Source organism: Acipenser ruthenus, chromosome 47 (genome assembly GCF_902713425.1).
Source record: "Acipenser ruthenus chromosome 47, fAciRut3.2 maternal haplotype, whole genome shotgun sequence".
Taxonomy (NCBI): Eukaryota; Metazoa; Chordata; class Actinopteri; order Acipenseriformes; family Acipenseridae; genus Acipenser; species Acipenser ruthenus.
The window spans coordinates 4,176,742-4,203,440 of NC_081235.1; the positions used below are offsets into that span (position 1 = coordinate 4,176,742).

Here is a 26,699-nt window from a genome sequence, read left to right on the forward strand (position 1 = left end):
ATCCATTGCCTAAATTAATCATTTTCCACAGACATTTGTTTTAAGAAGTTAATCTACAAATTGTTGGTGGATCTATGGAACAAATACTAAATGAAGGAAAATGCTATATTTTAAACAAGATCGTGGCAAAGCATAGTGAAAGCATGGTAAAGTACAGGTAAGCACGGTGTTATCATGGGAAAACCGTGGAAAAAGTGTAAATTACCCTGCATTTTCACTGTGAGCGACTTGTGTAAGAGAGTCTCCTATGTGCTTCAGCCTCTGCTTTGCAGGCTTTCAGAATAGTATGAGGCTTCAGCGTCTGGCCGTGTCCCTGAGTGACCTGACTCCTGGCTGGCACTGTCCCAGGGTTTTGAGACAGGTCAGTCTTGTATACCGCCTTCCCGAAATCCCAGAGAAGGAAAGAAACAGTAAGAGCTAAGATGCGGAATTGGCAGAATTTCCGACAGAGCACAGGGTGAGCTTGGCAGAGCTGGCATTGCGGTAACAGACGCCACAGTGCTGTGTTCAGTTGTCTTAAACTGGTTCCACGTTCCAATGCAGGGGGAACTGATGCAAGGACAGCTTCCGCTAGCATGTTTCACCTGCCTGCGATTTTTTGATATCATTTTTTTGTAATAAACACTGAAAAAGATGTTGTGCAAAGGAAACCAATCCATCGATGACGTACAGAATATCTAGCACACATTCTACTGCACAGGGAGCTTGCTTGCTTGAATAGGCAATTTGAAGGAGTTCCGTATTCAGAATGACTCATTTAAATATTCAAAGAACACAACCTTGGTTCATCGCAGCATGGATGCATTTTCTGGAATAGTATATGAAATAAAAAACACCACAAATCATGACGTTTAAAACTGTTCTGAGCTCTAGACCAGATGAGGGGGGCGGGGAGCAACCTTTAGGAGGAATTTAATTAAACTTCACTGCCAGCAGGGTCTGTTGTCTAAAAGCAATTTACACAATGGCTAAACTATGCAAGAACGTAGTAGAAAAAATGACTAATTCACATGATTTGTAAAACACCTGCAGCTTTAGTATTAAAATACTGTGCCATGCAATTGACATGCAAAGCCACTAGATGGCAGCACCAGACCACATACGAGCTGTGCTGCTGCTCTCCCCTCGTCTCCCTGGGCTGCAGTCTAGACTGGCTGAGCGGCAGAATTCTTTCAGACTTACATCAGTTTGGCTCAGACACTGATTCACTCAGCAGTTTTAGACAGTCTAACGTCTCCAGACTAGCCTTCAAGGAGTCCAGTTCATGAGAGACTTTTGTACCCTTGGCAAAAAAAGAAAACATGATTACATTTTTAAAGAATGTGCATTCCAAAGAAGCAGCACCTTTTTTTCTTGCATTGTATGTATTCAGTTGGTCTAATCCATGCATGACCTCTGTTTTACTGATCTGCCACCAGAACAATTTCAGATACTTGTATTACAGTCTAACCTCACACTTGCAAACTCATTGGGAGTGTGTTCATCAAACTTTTTTTATTTTCAGTAATTTCATGCATTTGTACTAAATGAAAAGAAAGCCTGCTCACCTCTAACCCGAGGAAGAGGAAAGCAGCATGTATAGATCATGCCGGTGTTGCAGCTGTGTTCGTATGGTAAATGCTCTTTTTATGCAGCAGCCAGGATCCTGCTTCATGTTTCACCTGGTGTGCCTGGTTGACCAGTCTCTTCACAAGTGTGGGGTTTGCATCTGTCTCTAGATGTATCCCATGGTTGATCTTTAGACAGCTTGGATGTGGACGGTACTGTAGAATCAGACACGTGTCTGTTCGATGCTTGCTTCCAGACATACTGTGTGAGAGAGTTGGATTCTAAGGGGTTATTAATAATGATAACTATCGGTTCTGAACGTGGTCTGCCACGTGCTGCAGGTGGCTTCTTATAACTTCAGCCTTGGACTCCCAGAACTGGTGCAGCTTATGAATGAACTTTCCTATGAGAATGCAAGCGTATGAATGCAGCCTGCTCCTTCCAGGGCGGTGTGACACTTTCTACACCAGCTGCACAAACGTGTACTTTCATAAAGATTCCAAATGACTGCTTCCATATTCATGAATATTTTGATTGAAACATTTACAAAAATACAAAAAACAATCTGATCAAGTACATATAGGTTCTCTGCTTTTAATGCACAGTATACCTTGCATATATATATATATATATATATATATATATATATATATATATATAGATATATAGATATATATATATATATATAGATATATAGATATATAGATAGATATATATATATATATATATATATATATATATATATATATATATATATATATATATATATATAGACAAAACTGTAAATAGAAAATCTGCTGTATGCACATATTCCCTTGCAACATTCGCATTTTGCTTTTGAGTACCTGGATATTTTGAGTAGATGTATTGCAGCCTATTATTTGTACCAGAATCAATAACCCACCAGCATTCCAGTACTAGAAATATGTAGTGCTCAAGTACTTGACTTTTGTTTGTGTTTTTTTTTTTTTATTATTTATACAGTGAAACTTGAATTGATCGCTCACCAGGACTAAGTCCTGCTTGCACAAGGCTTCATTCAAAAGAAAACCACTACATCTGGAATTAAATACTGTGAATTTAAACTGCTTTTCAAATTAAGCAAAGGATGCTGCAAGAATGGCTTGCTAATGCTGAGTTGCATTTGCCTCCCTCCCTCCCTCCCTCACACCCACACTCCCACCCACACATGTAGCGTAACCTTTTCTTCCAGTCCTCCGTTGAGTGCGGACCCCTACACACCCGCACACTCACACTGCACAGAGAAGGAGAGACGTAAACACATCGTGGTTTCCTTGTTTCTGACCTTTTTACTGGGACCAAGACAGTCTAGATGGAGCTTCTTGTTATAAGCTGAGTCATGTTCTAGGATAGTAAATAACCTGCTGTGCACATCCGGACAAGAGCAGCAGCACAAGGTCTGTTAAAACTAGCAGAGGGGGGGTAGGGGGGTAGGGGGGTGGGGGGTTGGGGGTAGGGGCGGGGTTGTGTCCATACAGCAGTTTGGGGAATTCTAAACAAAACTATAAAACAGGTTGCAAACTAAACATCGAAGAATTCTTACAATATTTGTCGTTTTTTGGTTAGTAGGCTGAAATGAAGGAATGCTTTATTGTGGTGTGTATCTGGTGCTAGTGATATTTCCATACAGGAATATTTTAGATATACTGTATATACTTTTCCAAATGGTGTGTATCCAGGTTTGCTTGCCCCCCCTCTCTTCCTTGCTCACACGGTCCCAGATATACCCTAAACAGAGAATTGTGAGGGTCTGGAACCAACTCCCCAGTAATGTTGTTGAAGCTGACACCCTGGGATCCTTCACTAAGCTGCTTGATGAGATTCTGGGATCAATAAGCTACTAACAACCAAACGAGCAAGATGGGCTGAATGGCCTCCTCTCGTTTGTAAACTTTCTTATGTTCTTATGTTCTTAAATACCCTCAGAGCAGCTCGGTGGACATCACATTCCTTCACACTGCTAGTATAGCGCCGCCTAATCTCACCCTGATTATAACAAGGTTAAAAAAAAAGAAAAGTCACTATTGGGTTGTATATACTATACACTTTCATACCAGAATCCAATTCTTTCATAGCCAGATCATGCATTCAATACATTCATTGCATTCCAGGGATCATCTATAGCACCTGTGATGTAGAAATATGACTACAGCCTTGTCTGGAGGGATGCATTGTACAGTTCCAGGTATAGGGAAGTACTGCGTGCCGTATCTAGAACACCCTCGGGGGCCCCGTGCCTTTATCCCAGTTAAACCATTTCTATAGAAATCCCTCTGCCAGGGAGAGTAACCCTGCTGTCGATACCTGCTTGTGTTTATTGCCTGGGCGCCGCTGACACTCCTGCGGTTGTTTGTACTGAGGGTGGATCGTACGTACTGTACCTTACCTGGACTTTGAAATCCCTGCCAGCTCTCCTGCATTCCAGCAGGCTGACATCTACATTCCTGAGGTGCAGAGTCTCACCAGAGCAGTGCTGTTAATAAGTAACAGCAACCCTGGGGTCTAGAAGCCAGAAAAACAGAAGTTAGTGCACTGAAGCCCTGGCGTCCAAAGTGGAACACCCTGTAATAAAACAGATACAGGGACTATATCTGTTATAGCCCCATTGAATTTGGTTATGATCATCTTCTTGTACCATGCATATACTATACATTTTTGGCTATATCTCGTGAACTATATTTTTCCCCCCCAAAAAAAAGATTACTGCTTTGGGCAATCAACAGAAATTTACTTGCCAGGAGAGAAACTAAAGCCCTGTTTAGAGCTGGCTATTAGACTACAGCTCTGGTGCAGCTGGTTAAATATGTTCAGTTCAGTTTTACAGTGCAAAACAAGACTTTTTTTTAAAGGATGTTATTTTCAAAACATGTACTGTGGTCTTTAATTAGCTCCTGCTATTCAAAAGGAAACAAATTCCCTGTCACGGCATTAAAACAACTTGAGAGTGCTTCAGAGACCTTGAATTATAGTGCTTAGTTGTTTGGTTCGAGCCTTGCAAGATTGGAATAGATGTTTTTCATTTGCAAAGAAAAAAGGAATATATTAATAAACGCTGAGCTATAGATATTTTTCAACATTGATTTTCTTTAAATAGTTTTTTCCACACATCATGCATGGGTCATAAATCAGCTGTTTATGTAATAATAATAATTTTCTGATCAACACAAGTAACCCACCATGTCACTATATCCTGTCTTTATATGACAAAATAAAACAGGTAGAGAAATCCCTTCACGATCAAAATGTGTGTGCTGTTGTCTACTACAGTACATTGTCCTTTTACACGCTTAATGATTTTTTTGTGTGTCTTGTTTGTGAATTCCACATCGATGGGTACTTTGGGTGAACTTTGAAAACGTAAAATTAAGAAACAAACAAACTAGGATCTGCATTAACAGATTTGAAAAGCCAACAGCCCCAGCAAGTTCTGAATCCTACAGTTCATCGGCCTTGAGCTTGATATCAATCAGAACAGATGTACCGTGAGGATCGTATCACTTTGCAATCAGTTGTTACTGACAACAAAAATGGCATCTTGAATAGTTTGAAACGAAAACAATCTCTGTGTACAAAACAGGTCTGGTAGGGGTCGCACAGATTAATTGCTGAATTTCCTATAGGACTCCAAGCTCTTGGAAGATGCAGTTAAACCTGAACTAGTGCTTGAACCTGCCAGTTGAACTCAGATCCGCAGCGACCGTGTCCTGTCGTTGCTGTTCAGTGTACGAAACCAGAAAATAGGGATCTTGAAAGTCTGACATATTTTCCATTATCAAATAGGTCAGCTGTGGTGTGCATATAGTGTGATGCAATGTATGGTTGTTATGCATTCAATATGTATTCCTGCAGTGTAGTGCGTATGTAGTCTTACCCACATCAATGTTGTAGTGCAGAGATTCATTACAAGCTAGTTAATCCTAAAGTTTTAACTTTGGAGCCTGTGTCAGAGCTGCAGTGCCTGAGAGTTTGGGAATACAGCGCACAAATAAAACTAGGATTAAAATACTCTGGAATTGGTTTCATAACCTTTTATAAAACAGTTACTGCAGTAAAATCCTCCCACAGTAATATTGGTTTCTGTTTATTTTGCTTGCTGGCATTCAGTAAGAGAACAGGCAACATGCACAGCCATTCAGCCCAACCGCAGTTAAAAGCATGCTCTAAAACCCAGCTCTCTGCTCTTTTAATACGGTGGTCACCTTTATTAAAGTTTCCCCTAGTAAAAGCACAGTGCAGTGTAATAAAGCGTAGGTAAACCTATGGTAAATGCATAACCATAGGAAAAGCATGGGAGAACTACAGTGCAAATATGCCGTGGGAAACTTTTCCAAGGGCATTTAGAGCTCTCTGCAGCTTGAATTCCTCACTTATCTGTTTATTTTATTGGTCTGGAAAAGGAGAAGAAGAAAACTTCACTACACTATAACTTCAGTCCTTCACCGCCTCCATTAGTTACAATAACAAGTACTATGGCCCACTGCTGATTCCCACTGGCTGTATGATGGGGTCCCATCAGGACTGGAGCTGTGTTGTGTATTATTACCCACCCCTACCCCTCTCTCTCACACACTGTCTCCCAGGTGTGATACCCACGGGGGCCTGCCCCAGCACTGCCACCCAGAGCAGGCTGTTAGATTTCACACCTTGCCTGTCTTGGCTGGGCGTCTTCCCAGGGCAGTTCTGAATCCATGCCCCTGTGAAAGACATTAGGAGATCAGGAGAATGGGGTTAACCAGAGGTGAGATGACCCTCAGCAGTTCTGTGTATAGGTCAGGGAAAGAAAACTGCAGAGTGCTCTAGTAGTGTAGGAAAGAGAACTCCACTCAACACTGCAGACCAGAAAACTAATATCATTTACAAATATGGATATCCCTGTTAATTTTTTTGGTGCTTATTTTTCAGTGCGAGACACTGTTTTGTTGGCATTATAATATGTAAATAGATTTCCGTTTTAATATCAGCAATTTGAAGTCGCTCATCGCAGTTCAAACCAAATTGTTCAGCAGTAAATGTAGGGACTTTTTTTATAAATCAAATAAAAATATGCAAGCAATAAGAAGAGCACAGGCTGCCCCAGAGTTCAGAGATAACGCCTTGCTGTGTGCAGTCCCAGGACCTTTCATTGTGCAATGTAAAAACAGGCCTTATCTTCATTTGGGACCCCTATAAACAGGAGCTGGCAGTGTCTATGCTTCCCCTATCCACTAACCCACTACTCAGCAAAAACACTCCAATGAATAAATAATAACAACAGCCTGTATATTGTATTGTAATACACAAGCAATGTTCAATACAAAAAAGATGTGGATTCATTTAGTGAGGTGTCAATAGAACCCCAATCCATACTACTCTTCATTCAAATGCAGTGCCTGCTGAAGATGCACTGAATTGGGTCCCAGGTCATTGAATGTTTTGCCACGTGGCTGGTAATAATGCTTTTGAGAATGCACATTGGGAATGTAAAGGCAACACTTCTGCAATAAACAAGAGGGATCTGGAATGTCCTGCCCAATTTTTCACACCTGCACCCTGACTGGTTCACAGCCAGAGGTCTGAAGGGGTCACAGAGGTTAGCAGTGTGAATCGCCTGGGTTGAAAGTGGAGGGGGTGTCCTCGCACCAGGAGGAGGTGTGAAAACTGTTAATGTGTTATTATGCCAGCTAATGACACACTGAGTGACTGCGCTGCACTGCTGAGAACTGGGCTGCTGTGTGTGCTTGCACAGTGGCGCTCTGGTTCACTTGTGTTTGCTGGCTGTGTATTTGAAGGTAGGCTCGTGCCTGCTCCTTTCCTAACATGTTGCGGCATGTCCGCTCTGTGTGTCACCTGACTCCGCCCCCCTGTGCTGGAGTGAGGATCATGGGAAAGGCACAGAGTCGGCACCGTGCTGTTCTTTAACCCCGTGACCTCTGTGTGATAATGCACTGCACGCTGTGTGTCTTTTTATTGCGATTACTCAGATGCTGTTTTTTATTGTTAAGCTTGTAGTCTGTGTTCAGGTGCTTTCTCATGAGATCAGGAGCTGCTCTTCAGTTCCAGTTGTCTGCCACAGATATATGTAACATGGGCTGCGTTAGACAAAGTGTCGACGGCACTGAGAACCAGCACCACTTTGGCTCAAGTTTCCTTTTGCTTTGCTGCCAGTACACTGCAGTGGTGTAGATGGTGCAGGTGCTGATACAGTATAAAGACACTGATCTAGCCTGTGTTACACATGTCTATGGCAGGCAACTGTTATTATTATTATTATTATTATTATTATTATTATTATTATTATTATTATTATTATCATTAATTAATAATTAGCAGACGCTTTTATCCAAAGTGACTTACGGATACTAGGGGGTGAACTATGCATCACAACTGCTGCTGCAGAGTCACTTACAATAGGACCTCGGTTTTACTTCTCATCCAAACTAGAACTGCACTCTCCTGAACTCCGATGAAAGCACCTTAAAACAGATTTATCAATACATAAATAAATACAGAAATTGCAATTAGAATTACTCAGAATGGTTGTAGACATCATGAAAAGATAAGGGCATTAATAATTTAAGTCTAAAAAACACAATTATCAACAATGAGTTATTGCAAAAAAATATATACATATATAATGTTGTTCTTTTTTATTTTTTCTTACTAAAGAAAGGTAATACTGTAATAAAGTTCATGTTCTTTACTTAATAATTTTGTCCGATGGGACATTTTGGAGAATTTCTGTCCTTTTTCAAAACCAATGTCCCAAGGTCAGGGTGTGGGTTGAACCCTCCTGCACTGCTCTTGTGTAAGCAGGACCTGTATATATATATTTATAGACCAGTGAACAGTTTGTACCTTTTTATATGTCACGGGAGCACTATTCACATGACCCATATTTCTACTAGAGGTGAACTGATACTTAGCCAACATGTCACATGCAGTGTTTCTCCATGAGGCTAGTGGCATTCCTCTCCTGATCTAACCCCTGATCAAGGTGTCCCTGATATGAGAGCCCTGCTGTGATTGGTTATGTTTACAGAGGGCTGGTCCCCTGGTTGCAGTCAGAGCAGTTCATTGGCTGAGGCAGCTCAGCTGCGTGAGAGTCTCCTGTTCAGGTCTCTGTGTGCTGGCTTGTGAAAGTCCTTGGTTTTATAGTGGGAGGTCAGGTGCATTTAATCTGTGAAGGTTGCTTTTACTATCATAACGCTTTGCAGTGATAGTGCATTGTTTCCTCTCTGTTGTCATTTCTGTATTCGTTTTTATTCCTGTTTGAAATGGACAAGCCCACAGTTCAGAGGTGTAAAACATCTTTGTCTTTTTATAATGTGCAGTAAGGACTTGCATATGAACTGCTGTCACACAGTAAGTGGGTTCTGAAGGCTTTATTAGGAGAGCCCACAGTATCAGGAAGTGTACAGAGCAAAACGAGCTGGTGCAGCTTTCAGATTGTTCCCCCTCTCCCCAACGTTTCCCTCTCGCACTCACTAAACGAGCTGGTGCAGCTTTCAGATTGTTCCCCATCTCCCCAACGCTTCCCTCTCGCACTCACTTCATTCCTCCCCCTGCCCAAAGGTCAGTGCAGACATGGCAACCCAAATAGTCCAAATGCAAAGGCAGCTCAGACCTATCATTTTAAAGGCGTGGTGGTCATGTTTAAAACACAGTGTAACAAATACAAGTCCCACAGTAACTAGCTTGTTGAAAACAAACAGCGTTGCACTTTTATAGCAGGGATCGGATCATGTGGAGAGCAGTGGGGACGATACAGACGACCGGAAACTGAGTGACTGAGCCTTATACAGTACATTCAGTTTAGCCCTTCCTATAGCGGCAACGGCAGACCCTAAACCTGGCTGCCACACTCCCCCGAGACCAGGTGGCTCCTGGCTGCTGCGGAGCTGCAGAGTGTTTGCTGAAAGGGAGAGGGGAGAGCTTGTGGGGTGTGTGTGCTCCACTGAGCTGTTAATGAGAGTGCAGGCAAGAGTAGACTGGTGCGAACAGGAGGCCAAGTCCCACTGCACACTCAGAGAGGAGCCTGTGACTCACGTAACCTTTCAGTTCACAATGACACACCGTGGGGGAGAAGGGGGAGCCACGTGCAGAGAGCCCAGAGAACGGCTTCTTCTGCAGGGACCCGTGCTGCCTGTGATGTTCCTGAGCGTGCCCACACGCAGGGGCGGCAGGAAGCTGGTGGTACACTGCAGACTGCACATGCGAAGGGGGGCTGTGGACACAAGGATCATGCAGTCCCCAGGATGGACACTTGCCTAGATTCCAATCATGTTCACTGTTTTGTGAGTGTTGTTTTTTTTTTTTTGTCTGTGTAATGATCCTGTACTGCACCAGCAATGTGTGCAATCAGGGCTCTGCATAACTAGAAACAAACACATTTTAAATGGGAATAATAATAATAATAATAATAATAATAATAATAATAATAATAATAATAATAATAATAATGCACTTATATAGCACCTTTATAATAATAATAATAATAATTAATAAATTTATATAGCGCCTTTCATCATGATGCCAATGTAAATAGGTAAACAGTAGGAGCTGATGTTTCAAGCTGGGGGGTTTACATATAAGACAATGTCTGTGTACAATATTGCAACATGGAACATACACAAAAATGACCTGCTGTTCAGGATCTTGTGAGTTCATTTGTTTTGTTTTAATGAAGTGAATAAGTTTAGAGGTTCCCAACATGTGGTCTGTGAGCAAATTCAAAGTAAAATACTGCGACTGCATGCCCCCCCCTCCCCCGTACCACTAATCTACTAACGGCACTTGAACAAACAACATGACCTTCGAGAGCACGCTTGTGGTTCTTTATCTGTACATTGGGAAGGTTTGGAGATGTTTCTCATTGCTGATATGTAACCACAGGCCCTGTTCTCCATGTGCTCTCATGACAAGGCATTTACTGTTTTGATTTTACTAAGGTCACAGGATGATGTTAATCACTCTTTCTGTAATCACAGACGTTTTTACTCCAGACCCTTAATGTCATTTTCAATGACAATGTGCAGAAAAAGAAAGCTTGCTAATGTTTTTAAAACTCTTAATATTTCCAATATCTTAAACTGGTATCACAACTGTATAGTCTTAATATCCATAACTATTAAAATACTCAATAGAAGAATTTGTAGTAATACTAAAAAAAATGTTCTGAGTACAATCCTTTGACAAACGTTTTGACTAGAAGTTTTCCCAAATGACATTGAAAAAGACTTCAACTTTTAGTATTACTATAAATGCATATACAGAGTAAATCAGGCATACGCAGATTAGGGTGTCCCCTGTTAAATCTGCAGCACACATCAAAGTGATATGAATTGGTTTCTCTTTGCTTGAAAACAGTTTGCACCTGTATAATGCTCTAATGCTGGTAGTGGTTTATGGGAAAAATCCTCACTGAATTAGAATGACATGTAATCTCGTTCTTAACTGATGAGACGAGGCTGTGGGTTCACTTTCGGGGCCGGAATTTTAAGTTGACTCACTGAGGTTTAGGGTGGGAGTCTTGCAGCACAGACTTAGTAAAAGTGAACCTGAGATGGGCTTGCTGATCAAAGGAGGCTTCAAGCTGGTGCTGGGGGAGCAGGGATTTCAGAGTCCCCCCAGCCTGCCCCAGGCTCACCTGGCGATCAGTAAACCCACTGTTTATAGAAAGCTGACACTTGTGAATGCAGTGGCATGGTAAATTACCAGAAACATTTCTGGAACTGGAATTCACCGTTAAACCAGGATAACCTGTCCAGCTTCAGCCTTGTCAGCACATTGGGGGTACAGCGTGGCCCCCAGGACTTTAACCAGCATAGCCGTGGGAGCTGTCACCACCACATTCTAACACTGTCAGCGTGCTTACAGGACATGCTGCAGGATTGAATGGATATACTGGCATTCCTTCAATCAATAGGTAATGAACCATTCCGTGCCAAGAGGACTGAAGGTGTGCTGGCTCAGTCTGCGCAGTTTTCGGGGTACATGAGAAAATGCTGAATACAGTATTACATCTGTCAACCACAGGTGGTTCCCAGCAGAACCTCATTTTAAAAAAAAAAAAATTATATTTCTGGTTTCCTGATGGTGATGCTCAGAATCAAAGTTGTGGTAATTGGTTTGTCCCAGTGAGCGTCTCCATACGTCTTGCCATGTGTGATGCACAGTATCGGATGAAAGCTTTTTCAAAGGTCTGTGCTATCAGAAGCAGCTGATTCCAGGGGTAAATCTGGACTGTCTAAAACAAAAATGTAGCATCATGCACAGCTGCTTGGGTGTCTATAGTCTTAAGCAATTGAACTGAGTGACACGTGCTACCCCCTGAGACACTACACCCTTACAGACTCCTCATATATATGTTATAAGTCAAGCCCCCATTGGAACCTGTTCGCAGAACACTTATAATGTTGCTGAGTGTAGCTCTCGCACTCAGAATGTCAAAGAATTGTAAACGTTTAAACCACAACAGAAGCTACATAAACAGATGAAATAAGTTAATGTGAGCTTTTCAAAGTGTGCACAAGAAATACACTGTCAGCTTGATTAGAGGAAGCCACCCAACACTTAGGAACATACCTTCTGAAACCCTCAGTACCACCAGGGCAAAAAACTGTGCCACAGCTTCTCTGTTCTCAGCTTCTCCAGGGCTTCTCAGTTTCTATTGAAAGTAAAGGCTGCCTTCTTTCCAAGGGAAACCTAGAGTCTTTAAGCACACCTTTCAGTTACTATATAAAATAACCTCTAAGGACGGACTACAAAACCAGGTTAATAAGCTCAGGAGCCGTCACACGTCTCTATGGCAGCAAGACAAAGGAGACCAACACAGAGAGGCAATCCAGGTGACAGCATAGTTTAAAGACCAATAAAACAATGCTTTAGCGCTCGGAAAGCAGAGCAGTATTGCATGCACACTTTGCAAAGCTTACGTGAACGCGCCACTGCTGTAAGTGCCCACAGGCCGGGCCCGGTACAATAGTGTTGGAGGTGGTATGGAATGTGTGTATGTGCCCCGGCTAGTGTTACTACCTATTCACTGGGCTTATCACCTGGTTCAGGGCTGCAGGGCACGCTTGTTATCACTGACAGGTAAAGAAAGGCCTTTGTTTGTTTTTTAAATTTACAAGCTCATGGAAGATTCCTTTTTTTTTATTAGTTCTGTAATCTGCCACCTTCCCGCTCGTCAGCAGCGGCAGGTCTGGGAATGAAGCGGGCCTTCCCTCCCTGGCTCCCTCTCTTTCAACCCGCTCCTCCTCCCTCCCTTTCTCCCCTCTCCTCCTCCTCCTCCCTCCCGTCCCCAGGCTTGCACATTGTGATACAGGCGTTTTAGATTTGCATAATGGATAATGTCAGTCTAACAGCTTTTTTTTGGCTCCGGTGAAAAGTTTGCGCAGTTAAATGTTTCAAAATCTGAAATACTGAAACAAGCTTTCACTGCTTAGACACTTTTTTTTGTTTTGTTTTGCTTTTTTATAACATTTAAATCCAGTTCAATGCAGACTTTTCTAAAGTTTAGTAAATCTGTCACTTTAACCATGTTGTATAACTTTCTATTTATTTATTTGATGTTAAATCTCATTATAATAAAATAGACAATCTTATAGGAGCAGATTAGTAGGTTGGAACGCTCACATGCTCACACACACACACACACGCTCACACACACACACACTAGTGCAGAGTAGACACGAATTGCCTGTTATTACGTGTGTTTGCTTACATCATAGTTACTGATTTTAAAAACGTTCTTGTATGGCAGGATCTTTTGGATGTTTTGGATGTTTTTGCTTCTGTTAATCTTTTGAATGACTTGTTAGATTGATTTGAAATGCGTGCATGCCTTGGTAATCTACACAAATGCAGATTGTTAATACTAAGCGTTCTCCACAACACCCATCCTCAGACTACAATTACACCTGGTAGCATAATTGCTTTTGAGGTCACGCTGTCGTGATGTACTCCACCAGGCAAGCATCCCTCTAGTTACTAATCTTGTGAGCACCTCAGACTCAAGTATGAATGCATTCTGCACATTCCATGCATCACAGAAAACCTTGCTAACAAAAGCTATGCAGTAGGCTAACCCGTTTCTATGCAAAAATCACCTGATATCTTTGAATAACAGAAAGCGGCGGGCTGTGCGGTACACTGTATTATAAATAGCCTGTTCCATTGTTAGCGAGTAGATTTGCACTCCACACTAAAGAGCCATTCAATTCAGGTCTACCCTGCGTTCCTTTCTGTTCCAGTTCATCTGGGAATGAATGGTTCTCAATAGAGACCTTATTGACGTGAATATCTGTGTTATTTCTGTGTTCTGTACAGCAGCTGCTTTTCCAGGCAATCGCTGATGAAGGCATCAACTGAAACCGATTTGATCAAACCACAGCTGGATATTCGTTGAGCATTTTATAGCACTACTAGGTATTCCCCCCTGGATTGCATCAACCACCTCATCCCGGGATAACCTGGCATAGGTGCCTGACGCATTGCAGGACGATTCCCTAGTGCCTGTAAAATTCTCTGAAAAAATCCCCAAAAGTCCAGCTTTGGCCCACCCCGACTGGCCATTCGTAGTGAAATCAGCCTCCTAGTTTCTTCTGGTAATTGACTCTCTTTTAAAGCCCCCTGTATATGTGGATCCGTATCCCATTAGCACATTAATGTCAACCTGTTGAACTGCCCTACAATGATGAGCACTGATCATGATGTGTCAGTATTATATGTAAACAACACGGCTGTTAACAGAGAGACAGGCGCCTCTCCCCTACCCCTGCCTGCCTCGCATGAAGCTTTCTGCAGACCGCGTGAACAGGAATGGATCGAAGGCTTTTCACCTTGATCAGGTTGAGGTTCTAGATAGGCGGTGCGCCTAACAAGAGCTGGTCCCCCCTCGACACACTAGGCTTTCACGGAAAACAATCACCAGCAGCTGATGCTCACTTTCAAAGTCAAGGCAGACCCAATTAATGGGTTATGCAATACACAAGACTGTTCCTCAATGCATTTCAGCTGGGGATGGTTTTCTGTTATTGTCATGTGGGGTTGGATGGGGTGGGGAAGCCCATTCGTCCAGCCAGTAGATCTTTTTTTGATGTAAAGCTAAATGCAAATAATATGTGAACAGCAACAAACTAGCAAGAAATCACTCTGAAAAATATCGGAACTGCTTCTTCCTGCAACTTCCTTATTTCTGAGTAGTTAGCCTTATAAGACCCTCGTATTGTTACCCTTGGTTTCCTGTTGAAATGTACTTTGTGTGCAATGTGTGTGAAAGGATGTAGTAGGGTGACACTTATTGTACAATCAAAGTGAAGACAGTCTTTTAGTGTAAAGACAGGGTCAATTGTATCAGCTGCTCAGAAGAGCCATACCGTTTGAAGGTTAAACAGAAAACGGGGTTTCAGTAAACTAGTAAGGCGTTAGTGAGGGCTGCATGCATACAGCATGAGCAGGCTGGGCCATGCACATGGCTGATGCTTTATGAATACAACCCCACCCCAGCCTGTTGAACCAGCACAGCATCTGTGTGTAGCTGCCTGCTCTGCATGGATCTGAGGCAGCTGGAGCATCTGTGTAGGGTTTCTTTTAATATGACTGCAAGAGATTTGCATGTGAGCCTTCTGGCGATCTCCTGGGTCTCCCACGCTCCCTTGAAACCCCTTTGGCGTGCACCGTGCAGATGCCAGCAATGATTCGTTTGCATTTTATAAAAGCACAAAATGCACAATGTTCTCCCAAACTACCATTCTGTGCAGATCAGTAGTTCTCTGAAGTAGCCGTTGGATTGCAATTGCTTGCTTTTGGACAGTGATTCTGCATACAAAACATGCACAGAGCGTAAGGGGTTAATACCGTCCAGCCTTCCCTCCTCTTCAGCAGCTCAATGAAATGATCTGATATTAACCTGGACAGAGCAGGCAGTGTGTGTACAGTAGGTCTCTCGTGTGTGCTATTGTATGTGCAGCAAGTGGGCTGTAGAGAAGGGGTGGGGGCTGTGTCACTATGAGGCATCAGAGCAGTGATATCTGTACAGGATCTGTGCATCTCCCTGTTACATCAGCAGTGTGGAGGTGGGCTTGTGCTGATGGTAAGGAGAGTAGGGGGGCTGTGGGGTTTTTTTTTCCGGTAAAGGCATGACGTTCTACTTTTTATATTGCTCACTGGAAGAATTCAAATGTTTGTGACAACAAATGCCAATGCTGCCCGCATCATTAATATTCAAGAGAGTAGCTCAGTGGTTAGGGTGCTGGGCTGCAGTGTGGAAGGTCCTGGGTTTGAGTAGCTCAGTGGTTAGGGTGCTGGGCTGCAGTGTGGAAGGTCCTGGGTTTGAGTAGCTCAGTGGTTAGGATGCTGGGCTGCAGTGTGGAAGGTCCTGGGTTTGAGTAGCTCAGTGGTTAGGGTGCTGGGCTGCAGTGTGGAAGGTCCTGGGTTTGAGTAGCTCAGTGGTTAGGGTGCTGGGCTGCAGTGTGGAAGGTCCTGGGTTTGAGTAGCTCTGTGGTTAGGGTACTGGGCTGCAGTGTGGAAGGTCCTGGGTTTGAGTAGCTCTGTGGTTAGGGTGCTGGGCTGCAGTGTGGAAGGTCCTGGGTTTGAGTAGCTCAATGGTTAGGGTGCTGGGCTGCAGTGTGGAAGGTCCTGGGTTTGAGTAGCTCAGTGGTTAGGGTGCTGGGCTGCAGTGTGGAAGGTCCTGGGTTTGAGTAGCTCAATGGTTAGGGTGCTGGGCTGCAGTGTGGAAGTTGTGGGTTTGAGTAGCTCAGTGGTTAGGATGCTGGGCTGCAGTGTGGAAGGTCCTGGGTTTGAGTAGCTCTGTGGTTAGGGTGCTGGGCTGCAGTGTGGAAGTTCCTGGGTTTGAGTAGCTCAGTGGTTAGGGAGCTGGGCTGCAGTCTCTGAACTCTGTATAAAGTTGTCTCACTGTATAGATGAGCAACCCTTTAATTAGTATGACACATAGCAATTATCTTGCTCGATAATGATGCCTGAAGTCATTTTCTCCTTTGTTATGTTCCCTATTATTAGTCAAAGATCACCCTGCCTATGTATCAGCTACACTGTGTAACCAATCAAGCAGCTCAGTTACATTCACTGAAACTAGGGCTTTTTTACCAGCATTGTGCAAGCCTGAATTGATTAATCTGCACAGCTTTGAAGAAGAGAGACAAGCAAAGGTGTTAAAAGGCTGCAGCTGTCTGTGACAAGCGCGTTTCCGTGGTAACAACAAAGGCCCTATCACTTGTGCAGAGTGAAGTGGAATTCTCCTCTTTGATGTCTTGTACGTGTGTCAGAACCGGACGCACGCTACGCTGCGTGTGTGGGAGAGAGGAGGGGGAGGCCGGTGACGAACCGACGTCGAGTTTCTGATTTGCACATTTTGTAAGTGGCTGCCTCGCTCGCTATGGGCAACAACGCATTTCACTTCCGCTTGTCTCCTAATTACCTGTGATAACTACAAGGAGATCCTCTGAAGGGATCCCATCAGAGTCAGTACTAGCGAGGGAGGGAGCTGTGTCCTGGTGCACTACATCCTGCATCCTATAGCAAGGGCTGCTAGTGTATGACAAGTGCTTTGATCTTTGATCCTGATTTTGTAAAAAACAAAATTAATAATGTAGTCTGAGTTAGATCGCAACCGAATGAAGCATTTGGAGGCAGGTTGCTCTGCTATGCTGTGCCTGTATTGTGAAGTGCACAGCGTCCTGTACATTGTGGGAGATACTGATGAACTTTGGCTGGGCAAGAGGACTGTGAAGCAAAACTGAGTCCATCCAAAGTGCAGAGAAAACACTCTGAAACCATAAGAGACATGGGTCAACTGTACATTTTGAAACATAAAATCCCTTTTATAAATCACGCTTTAACACAAAAAAGATCCACAGGGAATCCCATTATCCGCGTTACTCCTACGACGCGGAATGGAATGTTCTGAAATCGGGTGCTGTCATTGGCTGAGAGCTTCACGATTTATAATATCGGATTCGTTTCACCTTACTAAACAAATAAATAAATAAATCCTGCCTTGTCATTACAGCGCAGTCGTGGGAGAAAAAAAAAAAGGCAGCAGATTAAGTGGACGTTCTGAAATGAGGTTGAGGTTTATTATCATAGCAGCTGCAATGAGAAGGTCCTGTAGTTCTGTACAGTAGGAAAGTGTATCCACTTGAGAATGTGCAGTCCAGGGAGCCTGCCTGCCTGCCTGCCTGCCTGCCTGCCTGCCTCACAGAACAGAAGGGGATGCTGTGTGGGTGAGTGCATTGTTCTGTTCTCGTACACAAGCTGCTCTTTGCTTCAGGCCGCTCACCCCACCGTCGTGCGTAAGGAGGGTCTTGTAGTGCGTTACGGAAAGAGGGGGGGGTGTTGTCATGGTGATGCTGTGGGGGGGGATTACCCTGCGTGTGGGTGGAAGAACGAGGAGAGAGAGAAAGAACCAGAAACTCTACACTGTACAGGAGAGGCGTGTTGATTGGGCTTGTGAAACGTGTCTTTGTGCTGATTTTTTATCAGAGGGGGAAGACCGCAGGAGTGACATTTATCTTAAGGGTAGCATTGTTTTCATTCTGTGTCAGATTGGCTTTGTGGCTAGTGTGGTACACCTGCGTGTAGGTGTGGTACACCTGCGTGTAGGTGCTTCTGAAGTTACGGGTCAGGCAGGGACTTGCAGGACAATGATCTGGGGGAGCTCCTTCACTCTCTGGGCTGGGTTTGAATCAGGCTGGTGAAATTAGTTTGACAGTGTTTACATTAGAGGACAGTGGTCCATGTCACATAACCAGCACGTAATTCAGGACTGTAGTATGTTTTTTTTTGTCCACTAAAGCATGTGAACGTACAGATTTATACCAACAATTTTTTTTATATTTGGCAGATTCATAATTTACTACAGGTCAGCTTCTCCAGTTTTACACAGACAGTTGTTTTCTTTCATAGCGGATAGAGGCAGGTGTGGCCCCCAGGATTACTTCGGATATTCGATTGGAAAACAAAGTCTGTATGAGCAAAACGATTTACAAGCACCACAATTAAAACAAACTAAAACCAAATCATAAACTGAGCCCCTGCAGTAGATAGTGATGTTGGAGACGGGACTGGAGCCTCCTGTTCTCTCTGCCTGTCTCAAGGCCAGTTCAATCTCAGAGTCCCTGGACTGATCTGCCTGCAGCAGACAGGCTGTGTTGGAATAGCTGGGTACAGCAGATTACTGCAACGTGCTGCGTCACTCGGCTACGTCACACCTGGACACCCAGCCTGCTGTTTCCTACTGGAACTCCCATTCTCTTAACCCTTTCAGTGCACGAGCACCTGTGAACACACCTTGCCCTCGAGCACCACGTTTAAATGCACAATCTACTTGGACTCAAGATCCCTAAAGCCTCTAGATGTGTCGCGTCCTTTCAGAGGAAGAACCGAACCCTGTCTCATTTACAGTTTCATTAGAGCAGGGTGGCACTTAATGTTTTAAATAGAGTTTTAAATTGACATGGAAAAACAGTACGGGGGACTCAATACTGGTAGTTCAACTGCACGATAATAAGGGGAGCAGTGAAAATGGTATTGATGTTTATAAAAGGACTGCGCCTGTCTAATATCAGGAACCTGATGCAAGGTCTCTTTAAGTAGGGCTATTTGGTGCTGGAGGGCAGAGATCAAGTATTTTCTATTGAGATCGCATTCCTTTCAAAGTGATTATCTGAGTCTTTGAATATTCCTATCCCCTTCTTACACCAGGAAAGCCCAGACTGAAGCGCGTATTGAAAGCTGCACGTTTCCACTGAACTCACTGGCAGGTTCCTCCTCTGCCCTTATTTGGTCATCCTGTAGTTTCTTCTTCCTGAAGTAGGCTGCCGACACTGTGTGGCAAGATACTGCCTTGGAGTTATGTTACGCAGTACAGTGCCTATCAAATCTGAACCATGCTGTGTATCATAATGAGAAGCATGCCGAATGCAGCTGCAGAGTCCTAGTGCTGCCTGCTTTTATTGCAGATAGAGAAAGCTACAATGACGAGGCAGATTCTCAGGAAGGCATTGGTACAGATTAGGAGCCGTTCATTACAATCACTGATATGAACGAGGGCTTCTTTCCTGCCATGTGATTCTGCATAGTCAGAGGCAACTGTGTCTTCACAAATGAGCAGATAAAGTGGCCTCTGAATTGAAATCTTGTGCCTACCCCTAATCTCATGCAAAGAGGTTTATACACTACAACCCCCGTGCTTTAGTCCTAGAATCTTGTTGCCAGTTTAATTGTCGCTGCAGTGTCCTCCAATCAGTTTTACACAGGCCTGTCTTAGCTTGGTGTATGTTTTCTGTCTTCTGTGCAGTAGATCCTATTGGCAAACAGGCGTTTCTACAGGAAAACGGAGCTGGTATTGTGAACATAGGTTTATAAGGCAGCAACCGTCTAAATGTTATATGCAAACTGATTTTTAAAACTGTTTTAGGGGCACTGGCCTGATTTCATTGACGCTCTCCGCATGACCTTTGAATCTAACAATGCTTTCAACCCAGCAAGACTTGTACCAATGACAATGCACCTTCTGACCTGCTAGCATTTCTATTAATGCCAATACACTTTACCACACTGCAGCAAATACAAATTCACCCCCCTGTGATCAGTACAGTGCTCTTGGAATGAAGCTCCTGGGCTCTGAATCTCTTTCTTTCAGCCTGTCTGGATTCTTGGCACAGGGCAGGTGTGTATTTCACGGACACTTGTGGTGGCTGTCAGTTAACGGCTAACTATAGCGAGTTAGCAAGCTTTCCCTTTCCAGATAGCTGTGTGATGTGTTTCCTTCTGTATGCCTGCTAATTGAAAAGTGGAGTTTCAGTGATCTAATCCTTTTCCACGAAGCCTTCCTAGAAACCCAGCTGCCCCCAGAGGACTGATCCCACCCGCTCTAAAGCTTGGCTTGTGTAATTTAATAAAGTCAAAAGATGATGCAAGAATCCCCCTTTCTGGAATTTTCCTAATTCTCTTGAATGACATTATTTTATATTGCATGCCACTTAATGGAAATAGAGGAGCATTTTAAACACAACCTGAAGAAGTTTCTAGCTAATGAAATAGACTTGTGCACTGCTCTCTCCCTCTCTCGCTCTCACCCTCTCCCTCTCACTCTCGCTCTCTTCCTCCCTTCCTCCCCTCTCTCGCTCTCTCCCTCTCTCTCTCTGTCTCTCTCTCTCTTTCACTCTCACCCTCTCCCCCTCTCTCTCGCTCTCTCCCTCTCTCTGTCTCTCCCTCTCTCGCTCTCTCCCTCTCCCTCTCATTCTCTTCCTCCCTCCCTCCCTCCCTCTCTCTCTCTCTCTGTCTCTCTCTCACTCTCACCCTCTCCCTCTCTCTCTCGCTCTCTCCCTCTCTCTGTCTCTCCCTCTCTCACTCTCTCCCTCTCCCTCTCACTCTCTTCCTCCCTCCCTCCCTCCCTCTCTCTCTCTCTCTGTCTCTCTCTCTCTTTCACTCTCACCCTCTCCCTCTCTCTCTCTCTCTCTCCCTCACTCTCTCTCTCTCGCTCTCTCCCTCTCCCTCTCACTCTCTTCCTCCCTCCCTCCCTCTCTCTCTCTCCCCCTCTCTCTCTCTGCCTTTCTTATTCAATAGGGCAGTAGGCAGCAGTGCATTGTGGGTGGGTCCTTGAGGCTCATGGATCACAGTGTTTTTACTGAAGAGCGTTTGGCGCGCGCGCGTGTCTTTGTTTCGCCGCTCTGAAAGCAGCAGCCCACGTGCTCTTTATCCACTTCACGTCTTTGAAAGGTCAGTTTCCGACAGCCTATGTGTCTGACACTGCACTGCTGCACAGCGTAGTGAGCATTCACCTGCTTGATCCCTGCCCATGATAACGAGCTTCCTTATCCCAGTCAGGGAATGCCTGCTGCAGAGGCTGGGATGGCTGCTACTAGCAGATAATTAAAAAAAACAAAAAAAACCATTTCAAATATTTAAACCTGAGCCGCTCTTAAAGTTTAAGCAGGCGAGATAATCACTGCTGTGATCGGGTACTATAGGAAACTAGAAGAAACTATAGTGTTGCTTAGAATACACACATGCACAATCACACACAGATTCACAGACCACCCCCCCCCCCCACTTAGACACACACATACCTGAATACACACACACACACACACACACACACACACAGCCTCAAAAGCAAGTGCACAGTGTTTAACAGTGGTGGTTTCACTGGGTGGTCACACATCAGACCCATCTGTGTGGCTTCCTTCCTTCCTGCGTTTGTGGCACGCACGAGTGCAGTGCGTCACCAGCTCCACTGGGACAGATTCCAGTGCCTAGCCCCAGTGATCAGGCAGCAGAACCCACTGGGCCTGGTCATGGCTTTGAGCTCCCCCACCCTCCCCTGGCATCACTGCCCTGACCCCTGATGGCTATCGCAGGTAGGGGGGTTGGGTCTGCTCAAAGCCTAGAAAGCTGGCCTATGTTGCCTCTCTGTTTTGGAATATATGAACACCCTGTACTGTACATTTCCAGCCCCTGTTTTTGTTGTTTTTTCAAAACTTGGTGGTCAGTGCTAAAAATAGAACCAGCTTGTTTTCTAAAACTGGTCCCCTCTCTCTGACAGCTTGTGGGTGGAACTGTGTGTGTCAGGTTGCTGTTTCCTCGCTGAGGTGGGGGCCCACGTTGAGTGAGCACGCACAAAAAAGGAAGTCTCCAGGAAATGGCTGAAAATGGAGGAGTTTATTCTTCCACTCTGGAAAGAGCTTTGCCTGGTTTTCCAAAATAGAACCATATAAATGTACTGGGTCAGTTATGAAGTCAGAGCTTACAGAAGGCATGCCTACCCCCTTACTGCTGCAGGTAGTGCCAGGGGGATGACCCATTTAGACAGCTTCAAAGAGGGAGTGATGTAAACAAACTGGACATCCAACAGTGTGTGTCTCTGATGAAGCAGCGAGCCCCAGATATAACAGTGCGTGTCTCTGATGAAGCAGCGAGCCCCAGATTTAACAGTGTATGTCTGTGATGAAGCAGCGAGCCCCAGATATAACAGTGCGTGTCTCTGATGAAGCAGCGAGCCCCAGATATAACAGTGTGTGTCTCTGGTGAAGCAGCGAGCCCCAGATATAACAGTGTGTGTCTCTGGTGAAGCAGCGAGCCCCAGATATAACAGTGCGTGTCTCTGATGAAGCAGCGAGCCCCAGATATAACAGTGTGTGTCTCTGATGAAGCAGCGAGCCCCAGATATAACAGTGTGTGTCTCTGATGAAGCAGCGAGCCCCAGATATAACAGTGTGTGTCTCTGATGAAGCAGCGTGCCCCAGATATTTTCACAGGAACCCATAAAACACCTTGATAAGTAGCATCCTTCAATATTTTTTCTCACAGCGTCCTTTTAAAGTAGTCAGCTGACATTTTTTAATGAAGCTGCGATCATTGTTATTGCAAACCCTTTTCGAAGGGAGCGTTATATTAAGAGGGCTGGGTGAAGGGCTGTATTGACAAGCCACTCTCTTCACTTTCCATAGTGTGGAAAGGTTCCATTAGTGAATAATATTCAGTTCTTCAATAGATAACCATCTAACACCCCGTCACTGTGTGGGGACAATAAGGGAGTAGGCTTGGCATTCTCGCCAAATGAGACATCAGTGAGGTCCCATCTGTTTGCGAATCCCACAGTGCTTTTAAATCTAATTAATACTCTACCATGGGTACTTCCAACGCTTACTTTCAAGTTACTCATATTAATCAGACATTCTGCAGTGTGTAGCCTTCGTAGAAACTGATCCATTTTATTGTTCCACTAAATTACAAGTGTGAGTGTGCGTGGGGGTGGGGTCTGTCTGTGTCTGTGTGTGTGCGTGTGTCTGTGTGTGTTACTATCAGCCCCTGTCTGCTCTGGATGAATAAACTACAGAGATGTATAAGCAGTCTAAGTGGAGGTGCAGCCTGATCCACTTTTGATGCTTTCATCCCTGCACTTTCAAGCCCCTTAGCTTTCATATTCATGTCGGCCCCAAGCTGTTTCACGAGACATGGCCTCGGAGAGGTTAAAGCTCGGGTATCCCCACACCTCCTGTGTGAAAGTCCGCTGATCTCACCAGGGAAGGTGTTGGAGGAAATGTCCATTCTGTGCCAGCTGCAGATGGGGGCCAAACAAAAATGTGTAAAGCCGTTATGATCAGCAGCATTGTGAAACGTGTGCTAATGACCCTTCATTCTCATCTTGTGCTCGCAGCAGGGAAGTTGCTCTGTGTGTGTTTCTCAATGTCAGTTTCCCCACACTGCATGTGACATATTAAGCCTCCTAGGTCTGATCCACCCTGCTCCCATCAGGGAGGCCTGTACGAGCCTGGGGCCAGCGAGTCTCTCTGGAATGTAACATCTATCTCCTGTTTTCTTTCGTTTTTTAGGAACCGTCCGACAACGATCTGACAAAGATCCAAAATGTAAGTAATCGATCTCAATTGAACGTTGTTTCCGGAGTGCATGTGAAGATGCTGAGTGTTTCAAGGTGTGCTCTCGCACTTCCTGTTAGTGTTTCCTGCAGCCAGGGAGGGAGAGTGTGTCTGTGGGGTACAGGGCCTGCTGGGAAAGAAAAGAGCACGAAGACGCCTTCCTTGTTGATACTGACGTTCTGCACGGCTTCCTGTGTGAACTGCAGTAGACAAAGTGCTTTTATTAAATGTGGACAAATAACTCCAGCCATGACCAGAAGCTTTGCATCACCTAGAATCTTAGGATTTGAGACATTCATATAAAACCAAAAAACTATATCAACATAATTTAGATCTTTTTATTTAACATCATGCAATCAAAGAAACTACAAAACGATATTGCGGAAGCCATAAAAGCAGTACAGTAAGATTTCAGAATTTCGAGTTTTCAATTTGTGTCAGTTTTTCGTTAAGTATATGGGAAAACTACAAAGCGGTATGTAATTTAATATGTCAACGTAACATTATTCAGCAGGCTTCATTAGACTTTATGAAGCTAAATGTGTTAATTGTTTAGGGTGATGCAAAACGTTTGGACATAGCTGTACTAAGTGGGTTAAATGCTGTTTAAATACACTGTAAATGCAAGTTACTCTGATGATGTTAAAACAGCTATTAAAGTTACAGGGATCCTAAGTTTTAGGCGGAGGTTCCGGTATATAAACTTGAGGTTAAATTTAACAGCACTGGAAAAGGAAATGCTTCCATTTCAATGCAGATGGCATTAATACAACTATCCATTGGTCACTGTGAGCAGATTGGAAAATGTCATTTATTACAGTCCTGTAACGAAAGCTGCAGAGACGTGTTCGTCTGGAATACAAACAAATCCTTTGGAGCTCGCACAAATAAAAACAAACATGCAGTCAGTCCTCTTCTGTCTCTAACACAGTAACAGGTGTGTTTATTTTTTTACTTGGATGGTGATGGTGGGGTTGCAAACTCTTATCTCATGACACAGGTATAGGTGAGGACCCCTGTTTTTTTTCTCTAATATGCTGTAAAATAAACAGCTGTCCCAACTTCATAGGTCTCAGATTGAATCAATGACACATCTGCTGTTAAGAATAGGCTATATTTAGGCAGAAATAATGTGGACATTAAGGTTAGTTGCATTCTTCCCTGTTATTTCTTGCAGGTGTGCACATACTGGGCTATTTTTAAGCTATCCCGTTTCTAAACTAGATTTTAGGTAATAGGTCAAATACTTTCTCTCGCTTGGTCTGTCTTTATTGTACCTCACGAAGTGTAAATAATAGGTGATGTTTTTAGTGGATCAATCAATAGATTTGTATTTAATAGCCTAAACGTTTTATTTAATAGCCTCACCTCTGCTTGTCTGAGCAATGTAATAAGGAAGAAACGGTTTGTGATATCGGTCCATTTCATGTGCTATACAGCAAGAAAAACGAATCATAATGGAGTCCGAGGTCAAATCCCCATTGACTATCATTGAGCTCGAAAACAGCCTGTTTGCCAGCAGTATCTATGAGGTTAAGAACCACGGCCCAGGCGAGCCGGAACACGCATAATAGTCAAGCGAAGTCACGTGACTCACATCTCCCCACACGGCTGTCTGATTCAGTCAGCAGTCCTCTTGATGTAATGAAAAGAGCATTAGGAACGTCTTCTAATACAAACTGCTTTTTTAAGACGACAGCAACGGTGCTACAACGATGACTGTGTGTAGAAATGTGATAAATGCATTACCAATGTTTTATATGTGTTACTAGACGATCAGTATACAGATACAATGGGAATTGGTATACTAATTCTTGTTTAAGAACATCCTATATTTAGGACTTTGATTTAGGACTACAGCACTGGTTTTAAAGTATATGAATCAAAAATCATTTCAACATTACAGGCATTGAAAATGACTTCTAGTCGAAATGTTTGTCATTGCACTTTAGTACGTTGCTTTTAGTATTTCTATATTTATATCCTTTTTTTTTTTTCTGTTTTTTTTTTTAATCTGCTTGTTTTATTTTACCGGTAGCTTGCCATTCAATCAGACCTTTTCAGATAGAGCTCCTGAAATACCAACGCATCACGGGACACGATACTTCTGTTTTAGTGAGTCACCGCACTTCCCCTGAAATCGGGGTAGAGTTGAATTACAGTGTAATTGGTGTGACAGTTTGATGACACACAAGTTACTGACGCAAAACTGATTTTCACTTGTATTCAGCTGCCATTGTCCTTTTATTTTAGTTGTGCCGTCGTTGATATAATGTAGTTTGACGAGGGCACCTGTGGAAACGAAGAGAGCTTCTCAGTGTGGAATGAAAGAGAAAGCATATGTATTGGTAGTTATTATACACTTGTATGTATTTCGCTCTGAAGCAATATATATATAATATGAGGATGAAGACTATATTTGCATCCTGAGCCATTCGAAAAAAAAGGCATAATACCACAATAGTCAAAAAGTGATAATTCCTCTAGAGGAAAATATACTTGAAGTTTGACCCATTCGACTCCTTGAGACCATCACTTTCAATTCAAACAGTACAGAAATGTTCATTAATGATCAACAAAATGAGAATACGTTTTAAAAAAAAATGATGTAAAGCTGTTACATTCGTATCTCAGAGAAACTGGAGAGGAACGGGAAATTAAAACAAGGTAAAGGCAGTCATCCAAATAAAGCTGAAGCACTAACGGATAACGAGATAGAACGCCTGTACACTGAAACACTACATTTAA

At 43.6% G+C, this 26,699-nt stretch overlaps 1 protein-coding gene across 3 annotated transcripts in view; it reads left to right on the forward strand.

The window, feature by feature from the left end:
* Positions 1–26,699, forward strand: part of LOC117401393 (guanine nucleotide-binding protein G(I)/G(S)/G(O) subunit gamma-7) — a 68,652-nt gene that overhangs the window by 17,734 nt on the left and 24,219 nt on the right. For 2 of the 3 annotated variants that reach the window (XM_034912342.2, XM_034912341.2), the window contains one exon: positions 23,907–23,942. The exons of the other annotated variant lie outside the window; for it this stretch is intronic. The gene's annotated coding sequence lies outside the window, so the exon portion shown is untranslated. The remainder of the gene's footprint in view (positions 1–23,906; positions 23,943–26,699) is intronic. 3 annotated transcript variants of the gene reach the window in all.